Raw genomic sequence first — 13,386 nt, 5'->3', positions numbered from 1 at the left:
TGCATGTTCTCCCCGTGTCCGCGTGGGTTTCCTCCGGGTGCTCCGGTTTCCCCCACAGTCCAAAGACATGCAGGTTAGGTTAACTGGTGACTCTAAATTGACCGTAGGTGTGAATGTGAGTGTGAATGCTTGTCTGTGTCTATGTGTCAGCCCTGTGATGACCTGGCGACTTGTCCAGGGTGTACCCCGCCTTTCGCCCATAGTCAGCTGGGATAGGCTCCAGCTTGCCTGCGACCCTGTAGAAGGATAAAGCGGCTAGAGATAATGAGATGAGATGAGAATATGAGTACATTATTAAGGCTGGAAAGTAATAGTATGTGAGTACATGGTTCACTATTCATGGTACTTTTTAAAGTAAATTATACTTAAATCATAGTACATTTACTTGATTTAAAAAGTAAATAAATATTCAATTTTGTTACATTTACTATTGACCACCATTCCAGAGTAAAGAAAAAATGCATTTAACCATGGAAGAGACAGTATGTACAAATTTTAAATAATTACATTTTAAGGTCCAAGCAAAATAAAACAGTCTCTTGCCAAAAGTCTACACTTCTTCAAATGTTTCAAACAGTGTGATAATGATCTGCAAGTGATATGAGCCAAAACTCATGGATATATCAGCATTTCACATTCACCCTGTGGAAATGTACAGTTAGTTTGTGTTGGCTTGACTCGCCAGATCTTTTTATGTTTAACATTTGAAAGCTCTGTATTAAATTTAAGATGTCAGTTTGATGTTCAGTAGTGATTTTCTATTGTGTTAAATATACGCTATGCAACCAAAAGTATGTGGAAACGTGACCATCACACCCATATGTAGGCCTTCCCCAAATTTTTGCCACAAAGTTGGAAGCACACAATTGGATAAATATCTTTGTATGCTGTAACATTAAGCTTTCCCTTCACTGGAACTAAGAGGCCCAAAGCTGATCCAGCATCACAAGGCTGTGTGCACAAAGCTAGCTCTATGAAGACACGATTTGTCAAGGCTGGTGTGGAAGAACTCGAGTGGCCTGCATAGAACCTTGACCTCATCCCCATTGAACATATATAGGATCAACTGGAATGCAATGCCAGGTCTCCTCATTTGACAGCTGTGCCTGATCAGAGTAATTCTCTTGTGGCTGATCGGGCAGATCCCAACAGCCATGCTCCAAATTCTAGTGGAAAGTCTTTCCAAAAGTGTCGAGGTTATTATAGCAGCAAAGAGGGAATAGATCTGGAATGGGATGTTCAACAAGCACATGTGAATATGATGGTCAGGTGTCCACAAACTTTTGGCTATACAGTCTATCTGCTACAGCCTAAAGGTAACTCTCAGGAAATGGGCAGTTTTGCTGGATAGCTAACTATATAGCTAGAAACGTGAATTACCATATACTGTCTAGCTAGCTAAAAATAAAATAAAATAAAACTAGAAAACTACTGAAAATCCAACATCATTTGGCAAGTTAAGCTCGCCAGCTAACATTACCTTTCTTGATATGCTATTAATAATAGAGGCAATGTTCACTCCATCATAGCTCACTTGTTTAGTTAAACTAAGAAGAGAATTGAAAGTAAAACACTTCCGGATTAGTTTTGCTAATCGTACACACATGAATAAGCAATTAAAAGGGTTTATAAATATTTTTCACCATATAACATATTTACTCTAACTTGAATAATTTTCTTTATGAGATTAAACATGTTCATAGACAATTATTTTAACCAAAGTTTATATATACCAGTTAACTGTTTCTGGCACACCAACTCATTCATAGTTTTTTCTGTATTTTGGTTATTTTCTACATTGTAGAACCATATTGAAGATACGGAACATGTGTGGAATTATGTAGTAAACAAAAAAGTGTAAAAAATAATGTTTCATATTTTAGACTCTTCAAAGTAGCCACTGTTTACCTTGATGATGCTTTACACACTATTGACATTATCTTAACCAGCTTCATGAGGTAGTCACCTGGAATGCTTTTCAATTAACAGATGTGCCTCGTCAAAATATAATTAGTGTGATTTCTTGCCCTCTTAATGAGTTTGAGATCCAACAATAAATAGTAAATAATAAACATACAGTAAATAGCCCTATTCCACAACTGTAGTAATCCATATTATGTCAAGAACCGCTCAACTAAATAAAGAGAAACAACATCCATCATTACTTTAACACAAGAAGTGCCTTTTAATTAATAAAAATAAAGAAAAAACATTAAATTGGGCGTCACGGTGGTGTAGTGGTTAGCACTGTCGCTTCACAGCAAGAAAGTTCTGGGTTCTAGCCCAGTGGCTGACAGGGGCCTTTCTGTGTGGAGTTTGCATTATTCTCCTCGTGTCTGTGTGGGTTTTCTCCACAGTTCAAAGATATGCTGTTAACATGGGGTGGCCTTAGGCTGAGGTGCCCTTGAGCAAGGTACCTAACCCCCAACTGCTCCCCAGGTGCTGTAGCATAGCTGCCCACTGCTCTGGGTATGTGTGTGTGCTCATTGCTGACGTATGTGTGTTCACTGCTTCAGATGGGTTAAATGCAGAGAGGAATTTCACAAGTGTATATGTGATGAATAAAGTTCTTCTTCTTCAAATTAGGTGTGTCAAAACTCTTCACACACACACACACACACACACACACATATATATATATATATATATATATATATATATATATATATATATAGGCGGCACGGTGGTGTAGTGGTTAGCGCTGTCGCCTCACAGCAAGAAGGTCCGGGTTCGAGCCCTGTGGCCGGCGAGGGCCTTTCTGTGTGGAGTTTGCATGTTCTCCCCATGTCCGTGTGGGTTTCCTCCGGGTGCTCTGGTTTCCCCCATAGTCCAAAGACATGCAGGTTAGGTTAACTGGTGACTCTAAATTGACCGTAGGTGTGAATGTGTGAATGGTTGTCTGTGTCTATGTGTCAGCCCTGTGATGACCTGGCGACTTGTCCAGGGTGTACCCCGCCTTTTGCCCACAGTCAGCTGGGATAGGCTCCAGCTTGCCTGCGACCCTGTAGAACAGGATAAAGCGGCTAGAGATAATGAGATTATATATATATATATATACAGGCATGTGAAAAAATTAGGACACCTCATGAAATCCTGTGTATTTTAAAATATATTTGGACATATGGGTATTTAATGTAAATTTTAATTAAAATGAGGGATCCAAGTAATATAACTAAACAATAAAAAAATAAGAAAAGCCTTTTTAAAACTTTCTGTAAAATTTAATTAAAAAATAATGCAATTTCTGGTGAGGAATAAATTAGGACACCCCCCTATATTATCCCTCTTAAAATGTTGAAAATCCCAAACAGGTGCATCACGTCAGGTGCACATGATTAGTACATCGTTACCCAGCATTTGAATGGAGCCTTGCCCTATTTAAACCTCAAATTTAGTTTGGTGTGGCCCTGACAGTTGGGATGTTGAGGTGAGCGCCATGGTGAGGTCTAAAGAGCTTCCTGATGCCCTCAGAAAGAAGATTGTGGCCGCTTACGACTCTGGTAAAGGATTCAAAAAGATTTCAAAAGCATTTAACATTAGCCATTCCACCATTCGCAAAATTATTTACAAGTGGAGGACATTTAAAACAACTGCCACCATGCCAAGATCTGGCCGTCCGAGCAAGTTTACCCCAAGAGCAGAACGCAAGATGGTCAAAGAGGTCCTGAAAAATCCTAAAGTGTCATCAAGGGAATTACAGCAGGTTCTGGCAACTGTCAATGTGAAAGTGCACGACTCTACCATCAGAAAGAGACTGCACAAGTGTGACTTGCATGGGAGGTGTGCAAGGAAGAAACCTTTGCTCTCTAAAAAAAACATCAAGGCCAGACTGAAGTTTGCCAGAGAGAACATAGACAAAGACCACGACTTCTGGAATAAGGTTCTTTGGACAGATGAGTCTAAAATTGAATTATTTGGACACCAGAACAGAAGACATGTTTGGCGTAAACCAAATACAGCCTTCCAAGAAAAGAACCTCATACCAACTGTAAAGCATGGAGGGGGCAGTGTCATGGTTTGGGGATGCTTTGCTGCAGCAGGACCTGGCCAACTCACCATCATAGAATCCACCATGAATTCTACTGTGTATCAGAGGGTGCTTGAAGAAAATGTGAAACCATCTGTCAAAAAATTAAAGCTGAAGCGTAACTGGATACTGCAACAAGACAATGACCCAAAGCATACCAGCAAATCCACCAAGGACTGGCTAAAAAAGAAGAAGTGGAGAGTCCTGGAATGGCCAAGTCAAAGCCCTGATCTTAATCCCATCGAAATGCTGTGGGGTGACTTGAAACGGGCTGTACATGCAAGACACCCCTCAAACATCTCACAGCTAAAAGAATTCTGCATTGAGGAGTGGGCCAAACTTTCTCCTGATCGATGTCAGAGACTGGTAAAAGGCTACAAAATGCGTCTCGTTGAAGTTATATCAGCCAAAGGGGGCAACACTAGCTACTAGGGGGTAGGGTGTCCTAACTTTTTCCTCCATTGAAATACATACTTTATTTTTTTTCTTTTTTTGGATTTGTCAAACAATGTTCATTTTTGTTGTTAAATTGCAATCAAATCACTTTCTTTTTGAAAAATACATAAAAACATGCCTGGATATTGGTATGTGTACCATTTCTAAATAAAAAGCTGATTATTTAATGGGGTGTCCTAATTTTCTCACATGCCTGTATATATATATATATATATATATATATCTGATAACTAACTGTTCTTCTGTGATTCACCAAAATCTATCTGTGATGCCGAAGCCAAGGTTATGATCCCTTGCCCACGATTTTACAGGCTTACTTTCAGATTTTTTCATCCTTTGGGAACTGTGATATTATATTGAATTCAATTTAAACTCAAAAATGAGAAAATCTCTTTCCAAATCAAAGTGAGCATGGGCATGACCATGATGAATGCAAATTTAAAGCACTGATTGAACCAATTTGAGAGACTTTGAATAACTCATCATTCTTAGAAAAGAAAGATTAAATTGCAAAACTGCTCGCCTTCCACCCTGAAATCAATGCAACTAGCATTTTATTTCTTTTTCTGAGCTGTTATAACGCTGTAGATAAAAAGTAGTATGTCGTTACTTGTGAGCATTAAGGATAGCCATCTGTCTCTCCTCAGCTGCCCCTGTGCTTCCTCCCTATTGACCAGCTGGTCTTGAACCAATGCCATGTTTATTTTATATAGTGATTTGTTTCTTTCCTCTTATCTCTCAGTAGTCCTAATTCAAAATGGCCATTTCAGTTCAGTTTCCATGAGAAATATAATATAAGGGTAATCTGAAGTAAATATTATTCACATTTTCCTTAAATGCTGCTTTGATTAAACAGTATAATAAAAAAGTTAAATAATAATCCAAATAAAAGTCGAGCTCTAAATTAATCCACAGAACCGTTTAGATTGAAATCTAGCTCCAATTAAAACCGCACTACAGTTCCTATATCTAAACCAAATCACACTGCATCAGTGTACAGAACACAGTCTAAGCACCCCGACTGCTGTATGCTCTTAGAAAAGAAAAAGGCTAAATCTAGCATTCTGTAGTGTTCTTCATTTTGTCCCTCTGGGGTAGCCTCATAAGCCAGACTTCTAGCATTCTCTATCATGTCTGGGACATTCTGTCAATAAAGCTAGCAAAGAACTTACCTTCACAAAAAGAGGCAGTTTGACTGATATGGCATATAACCAGCAATATACTCTTTCCTGTAGCATGTGACAAGCATGGAAGATGGTCTACTTTATCTAGTTTACTCATCACTAACTGCTTAAAAATCTCTTTAATAGCTTATAAAACAGGAGCTTATGAGCTATAGTGGCAGTATCATGCTCCAAATAGCTCATTGTGTTACTGTTGGAAACTGTTACACAGAAGGGTGTATACATGAAAGTATGGAAAGCCACTCAGATTATAACCTTTCAAGGAAAAAGTTCCTCCCTTGCCAGGACCTGTTTTTCTCAGGCAGTCTCCTGTCCTAGTACTAACCAGGCCCTTAAGGTGCATTGGACTCCCTACTCGTATGTGTATTGTGTGCCTCGCCAGATGGCAGTAGGTACCATTTTTATGATGGTCTTTAGTATGACCCGACCGCGAGTAAAACTCGTGATCTCCCAGTTAAGAGGCGGACACGCTAACCTTTCAAGGAAAACAACACATGAAATATATTCATACTTAATTATTTGTGATTCTGGTAATAATTTGTCAGTTGAGGGCAGTACGTCGGTGTAGTGGTTAGCACTGTCGCCTCACAACAAGAAAGTTCTGAGTTCAAGCCCAGTGGCCAATGGGGCTTTCTGTGTGGAGTTTGCATGTTCTCCCTGTGCCTGTGTGGGTTTCCTCCAAGTGCTCGGGTTTCCCTCACAGGATAGGCTCCAGCTTGGCTGCAACCCTGCACAGGATAAGTGGCTATGGATAATGGATGAATGGAATTTGTCAGTTGATGGTATACTTGTTATTTTCCTGATAAGTTAGCAGTTGTATACTGCTGCCAGAGGTGGACAGTAACGAAGTACGTTTACTTGAGTACTGTACTTAAGTACACTTTTGGAGTATCTGTACTTTACTTGAGTATAATTTTTTTTGGGGGCGGCACGGTGGTGTAGTGGTTAGCGCTATCGCCTCACAGCAAGAAGGTCCTGGGTTCGAGCCCTGGGGCTGGCGAGGGCCTTTCTGTGCGGAGTTTGCATGTTCTCCCCGTGTCCGCGTGGGTTTCCTCCGGGTGCTCCGGTTTCCCCCACAGTCCAAAGACATGCAGGTTAGGTTAACTGGTGACTCTAAATTGACCGTAGGTGTGAATGTGAGTGTGAATGGTTGTCTGTGTCTATGTGTCAGCCCTGTGATGACCTGCTGACTTGTCCAGGGTGTACCCCGCCTTTCGCCCATAGTCAGCTGGGATAGGCTCCAGCTTGCCTGCGACCCTGCAGAAGGATAAAGCGGCTAGAGATGATGAGATGAGATAATTTTTTTTGGAAACTTATGACTTTAACTTCACTACATTTGAAAGGCAAATATCGTACTTTTTACTCCACTACATTTCTATCAAGGTTCTTGTTACTCGTTACTATGAAGCAGCTTTGAAAGTGGATGTTTTTTGTTTTCTTTCATAAAACGTGATGATTTTTTTGCAGGTGACACTGAGACAGTCTATAAGTAATCACTAGGGTCATGTCATATCCATAGACTGGATAAAATCAAGTTCAGCGATTTCTCAGCAGCATTATTTTAACACGATCAGTTGATGGCAGAATGGAAGGAGGTGGTTCTTCTGGGGAATGCACACACACCCATGGCCATACCTAGAACCCATGTTTCAGTTTTTTGAAAGGATTAAAGATTAATTTTGTTTTAAATATTTGCTTTGTTTGCCTAAAACAAACCACATCATTCATTCATTATCTCTAGCCGCTTTATCCTTCTACAGGGTCGCAGGCAAGCTGGAGCCTATCCCAGCTGACTACGGGCGAAAGGCGGGGTACACCCTGGACAAGTCGCCAGGTCATCACAGGGCTGACACATAGACACAGACAACCATTCACACTCACACCTACGGTCAATTTAGAGTCACCAGTTAACCTAACCTGCATGTCTTTGGACTGTGGGGGAAACCGGAGCACCCGGAGGAAACCCACGCGGACACGGGGAGAACATGCAAACTCCGCACAGAAAGGCCCTCGCCGGCCCCGGGGCTCGAACCCAGGACCTTCTTGCTGTGAGGCGACAGCGCTAACCACTACACCACCGTGCCGCCCAAACCACATCACAGCTTATAAAAACTCGCCGTCCAACCCGCGGAAGCATATTGAGGGATATAAACGTTTTATTTCAAGAGAAAGCTTGCAGTGAAGTTGTCTGTGCTTTTAGAGCTAGTGATAACGTTACAATAGCGATGCAGTCTGGTTAGTCAAATTACTTTCTATGGATTTGCCCTAGCCTTGTCCACAGCTAACATTAACACATAGCTAGTTAATGTGGACATTGTTAGTTAGCATGTAAAAATGGAGTTACGCTAACATGAATAACGTTAACTTATCTGAAGTGCTTTCAGAAATGTTTTAGTATAAATGGAATGTAGAAATCTTTCTTTTCTAGTACCGTTAGCTACCTAATATGATTTTGAGTTTGAAAAGAGTTTGCTAGCATGTCAGGTGAAGCTTCACTGACTAGCTAGCTCAACGTTAAACCACCATGATGGCACAGCGTGTGTTAATTTTATGAATCCAGTCGGTTGCTTCAGAGGCATTAGTTTTGTAAGCGTTGTGGCAATAATACAACAATGTGTTGACAGAAAATGTACTTTTAATACTTAAGTATTTTTAAAAGCAAGTACTTCAGTACTTAAGTAAAAATTTGACTGTACAACTTTCACTTGTATCGGAGTAACATTTGACCAGTGGGATCTGTACTTTGATTTAAGTAATGAAGTTGGGTACTTTGTCCACCTCTGACTGCTGCACTGACATCACAGGGACACATCGCTAGCACAGTTACAAAATGCCTTCTGTAAGCATTCAATAGAAGAAAAAAAATCACTGACCTCAAATATGAGGCATCATGTTCAGATTTTGCTGTTAGCTTCTAAAAATAAAAGAGCAAGAACTTTTGTTTTCTCGCTCAGCATTTTCCAGCAACATTCAATGCCTCATTAATGAGAACTCCGACATAGAAGTAGTGGAGACAGCAAAGTGACTCAAAGTTACAGAAGGCAAGGCAGCTATATTGTTCAGCTGCACTGAGACTTGGCTTAAAAAGTTTGAGATATAAAAGATAGCAAGAAAATGGCGTCGATGACGGTATTATGATGAAAGTTGAAGTTTCGGAACCTGATCTGTTTGAGCAGAGTGTACAGGTGAGGAGGTAAGAGAGCTGGACAGGATAAAGGATGAAAGTGCAGCTTCATTGCTCTCCTGAGGTAGAGATAAAGCGAGTGCTAAATCCCACTGCACCATTTCAGCATGTAGTTGAACAGAATTGTGGGTAATGGAGGAAAGAATACAAAGTGATAATAGGCCAACTTGTCAATAAAAGAAGTTTAAATAAAAAAACAAACAAACCTCAGAACATTATTGAAAACAACGTGTCGATTATGAAGATTAACGTGCAGGTAATTTTCCTTGAACGTACTGAAGCTTGCAGCCAGAAAAGTGTAAAAGAAGAAAAAAAATCAGATGCTCTGTTGCCTAAAGCTGAGATGACAAAAGAGAAGAAGAAATATATGAATTCGGAACCAGAAAGCACTCAGAGAAGCACTGAGTGTAGTGTTCAGGCTTGAGCTCTGAATTCAGGAATGAAAGGACTAGTTAGTCTCTCTTTTACAGTAATGTTCACGTTTATATAATTGTGTGTGTGTGTGTGTGTGTGTGTGTGAGAGAGAGAGAGAGAGAGAGAGAGATTCACAGTCATCTTGAGGCAGGAAGTCATGCTGAGCACTGCTGTTAGCTGACACACATGGCAGGTGGCAGTTATGTTTTGCTGTGCTTATGGCAAGAAGAAGCTTAGGCCTCGAAGTGCCTGTGAAGATGCTGTGACTAATGAAGTATTTGTACACTCTCGTCACAAACGCTCAGAAAGTCAACCTCCCGCAACAGCTGTAATTATACATGAGAGAGTCGTCAGGTTAGATGTAGCTGGGCAACCGTTGCCATGGTAAGTAAACAGAGGTGTTGGTAAGAGGTGGGATAAACTGAAGAGCAGCAGTGTGTGCCGGGGAGAGGGCAGATTTCTAATGGACTGAGGGTGGTAGTGGTAATGTAACTCTGACAGACATTAAAGGTCGACTGCCTTTCAGGTTTATCAAGTTTAAATCATAAAAATAATTTTCCCTGACACCCAATTATTTTTGTTTAATGGACTGAAAGTTACTGAATTCAAATCACAGACTTCTAATTTTATTTGGTTTTTAAAAATAGAACAATTAGCGAATTTAGGGCCACGTGGCCCTAAATTCTCCATTATGGTTTCCTGCTTCACCATGACCCAATTCAAGATACTACATCATGCATCACGTGGTGGGCTTTCCCCATTTGTGCAAGGCATTGTGGGATACAAATTTGAAACAGGAAAGAAAAATGGAGGACATGAGTGTGTGAATGAAACATGAAAGACCGACTACAGTAATGGAAAGTGAGAAGAAAAGACGTTATGTTGCGAAGGAAAGGAAATGCAGGATAGAGCCCTGCACTCCCGCGGGACTCGCGGGACCTGCTGCAAAGCAGTGTGGCGCGGGACAAATTTTGAAAGCTCATTGCGGGCGCGACCGGAAGTGCACATATGCGGGTGGGAGCGGTGATAAGCTGCAGTCCCGCTAACTAAAAACGTGTTTTAAACAGGTTACACAGTGACGGTAGGCTTGACTCAATGCTATCCCAGAAATCCTTCCTGTAATATGCAAATTTGGCTGTCCAATCAGAGGCGGCCAAATTTGCATATTACAGGAAGGATTTCTGGGATAGCAATGAGTCAAGCCTACCGTCACTGTGTAACCTGTCTCTCTGATTAGAGTTGTAGACTAACTCAAGCAGTAAATCACTTCACTCATGGTACAAAACAAGCCCATTCACTTTTTTATGCTGATCAGAGAATTACAATGGTTTCTCATGTGACAAAAATGTGCGATTCGTGATTAAATATTTTAATCGCTTGACAGCACTAATTATTATTATTAGAGACACTACATGCTGAATTCAGAAACAAGGTAAATAATAACAAATGTGAACGTGAGCTGTAGATATTTATGCTCAAATCCACTCAAAGTAGGGGGCGGGGCACCATCACGTTGTGTCAAGACAAGAACTTTCCTGAGAAATAATGCGAACGTTTGCATCATGCAGGATTTGTGGGCGGGGGCGGGACAAAATATGGCGGGCGGGAGTGGGACTGAAAATCATAATTTTTTGTGGGCGTGGGCAGGAGCAGGACTGAAAAATCATAATTCTTTGTGGGCGCGGGCGGGAGTAGGACTGCACAATGCGGGCGCGGGCGGGAGCGGGACTGAAAAATCCAACCCGCACAGACCTCTAATGCAGGACCAAACTAATACATATCGGCGGTCAGCGAGCACGTCGGTGTGATCAGCTGTTCGTTTAGCGACAGAATGATGTAACTGTCAGTGCACGGTCAAAGGTAAACCTGTAGATGGCAGTAATGCAACACTGTGGATGCCAGCTGCCGTAAAACCCAAAAGAAGAAGAAGGTAAACCTGTGCATATGCACACGGACTTCCTCTGTCTGCTTGACTGTGCGAAGCGAGCGATTTCATGCACATTATTTGCTAGGGAAATAATCCCCTCAAATTAAATAACTTCCCAGCCACAGAATGGCCTGTTTTTTTTAGATATTACAGAAATAAACGTATATCACAATGACCAAATTTCAGAGAGAACTAAATTTCACCGATTTTATGAAATCAAAAGGCCGTCTAGCTTTAAGTGCAGGTGATAATGCACAGTTAGAATAGTCTTGAACTCCAGCTTCTTCTGATGTTATTAAAACTTGTACTGGATTACTGGATATAACAACTCTATGATAAACAAATAGAACTGAGGCTGCTGGAAAAGAATGAGTGATATTTAACATATTTTAACTCCTGAAAGTCAGAGATTATTATTCTGTTATTTATCTTAAAGTATATTCTGTAACGACTATAAATCATTCAGTAACTATAGTGAAATTAAAAGGAAAGGTATGTAGGAGAATGAATGTGATCAGTTAGGATATAACCCATCTGAGGAGTGTTTTGTTTATCCAGTATTCAGTCTGTGTTGTTATTGTCATCGTATTTTTCTTCAAGACAACTGAAGGTCGCCAGTTATGAGGGTTTACAGCAGCAATGTTTTTCTAGGCTTTACAATTATAGAGTGCAGCAGTAAGAGATGGCCATCCTCACAGCTGTTGCGTAGGCTTCTTTATATTTCCCGATAGTCCAGCTGTCGTTGTCTGGCTTTGCTTCAAGTTGCTATCTATTATCTATTATTAAGCTAAGTCTAGAAGCACTTTACAAAGATGTTCAGCTAAAGCCTGTATTGGAGATATGAGCCTCAGGAGAAAATATGTTTTACTTTTTTATGTACTGTATATTTGTAATAACAGTGTATTAAGGGTCAAAGTGCTGTGAGTGAATACACACATATGTAAAAGCTATCATAATATTGCTATGTTGTGCAATATCTCTCAAATTTATTTTGCATTGCATTTCTAATTAAAGTGTGTTTGTGTGTGTCAGTGTGTGCACTCAGGTGTTAAATAAGAGTGTTAATCAGTGCCAGTTGTGTGATTAGATCTGAGTGATGGTGTGATGCTTTACTGATTGTGGTTCCACTTTACTTACTTGCAGCAACACACACAGCTTGTTACACTGTCACACTCATACTGACACACACACACACACACACACACACACACACACACACACACACACACACACATATATAAAATGGTGTAACAACCATACCATGAGACGCAGGTACAGTATTTATTCAACAATGATCACTTTCGACAGTTCTCATTTCCAGCCTGATCCAGCACATCTGCTCAAATAATCAGTTTACTTGATGAACCAGATCATGTCATAAGACCTGGAAATCAAATACTGCGTGTAGAATGGTAGATCTTACAGGGTAAGTCATGTTAGATGTTGCTATGTGATTGAGATATATATATATAATACAGAAACAAGTGTTTTACTTGGAAATACGCGACTCGTATTTTTCAGACGAGCTACATCCAGGACATGGAGAATCAAAACTGTGGCATAAATCTCTATATGTCACCCATGAGGATATAGATGAATTGTTTTCATTAATTTGTGTACTTTTTGTTTGTGAATGCGTCTATATAAAAAAAGAACATCACATGTTGGCTTGAAGATATGAAGTTTATCTTCTTGTGTTGAAAAATTTGCATTTTTCATGCAAAATACATCGCAGATCTGATTGACATATTTCACTCAGATGAGGTCACTCCCAGTGTTTTCCCACTGACTTAACGCACGTTGTCAAAATGGCGAACCAGTATAAAATTAAAATTCTTCTGATGAACTTGCATTTTTGTTTTGTGGATGTGCCCATATAATATAAAGAATATTACATGGTGGTGCGAAGATATGAAGTTTATCTTCTTGTGTTGAAAATATTTTTCCTTGTTCGCTTCACTCACTTGTGAATATGTTCAACACTCGAAGATAAACATCATGTAATCAACATAAAGATCATATAGATAGATAGATAGATAGATAGATAGATAGATAGATAGATAGATAGATAGATAGATAGCGAGGGGCACAGTGGTGTACTGGTTAGCATTGCAACCTCACAGCAAGAAAGTTCTGGGCTTGAACCCAGTGGCTGACAAGGGCCTTTCTGTGTGGAGTTTGCACGTTCTCCCCG

This window comes from Neoarius graeffei, chromosome 9 (genome assembly GCF_027579695.1).
Source record: "Neoarius graeffei isolate fNeoGra1 chromosome 9, fNeoGra1.pri, whole genome shotgun sequence".
Classification (NCBI taxonomy): domain Eukaryota; kingdom Metazoa; phylum Chordata; class Actinopteri; order Siluriformes; family Ariidae; genus Neoarius; species Neoarius graeffei.
The sequence above is the reverse complement of the archived record's forward strand: the minus strand, read 5'-3'. Positions refer to the sequence as shown.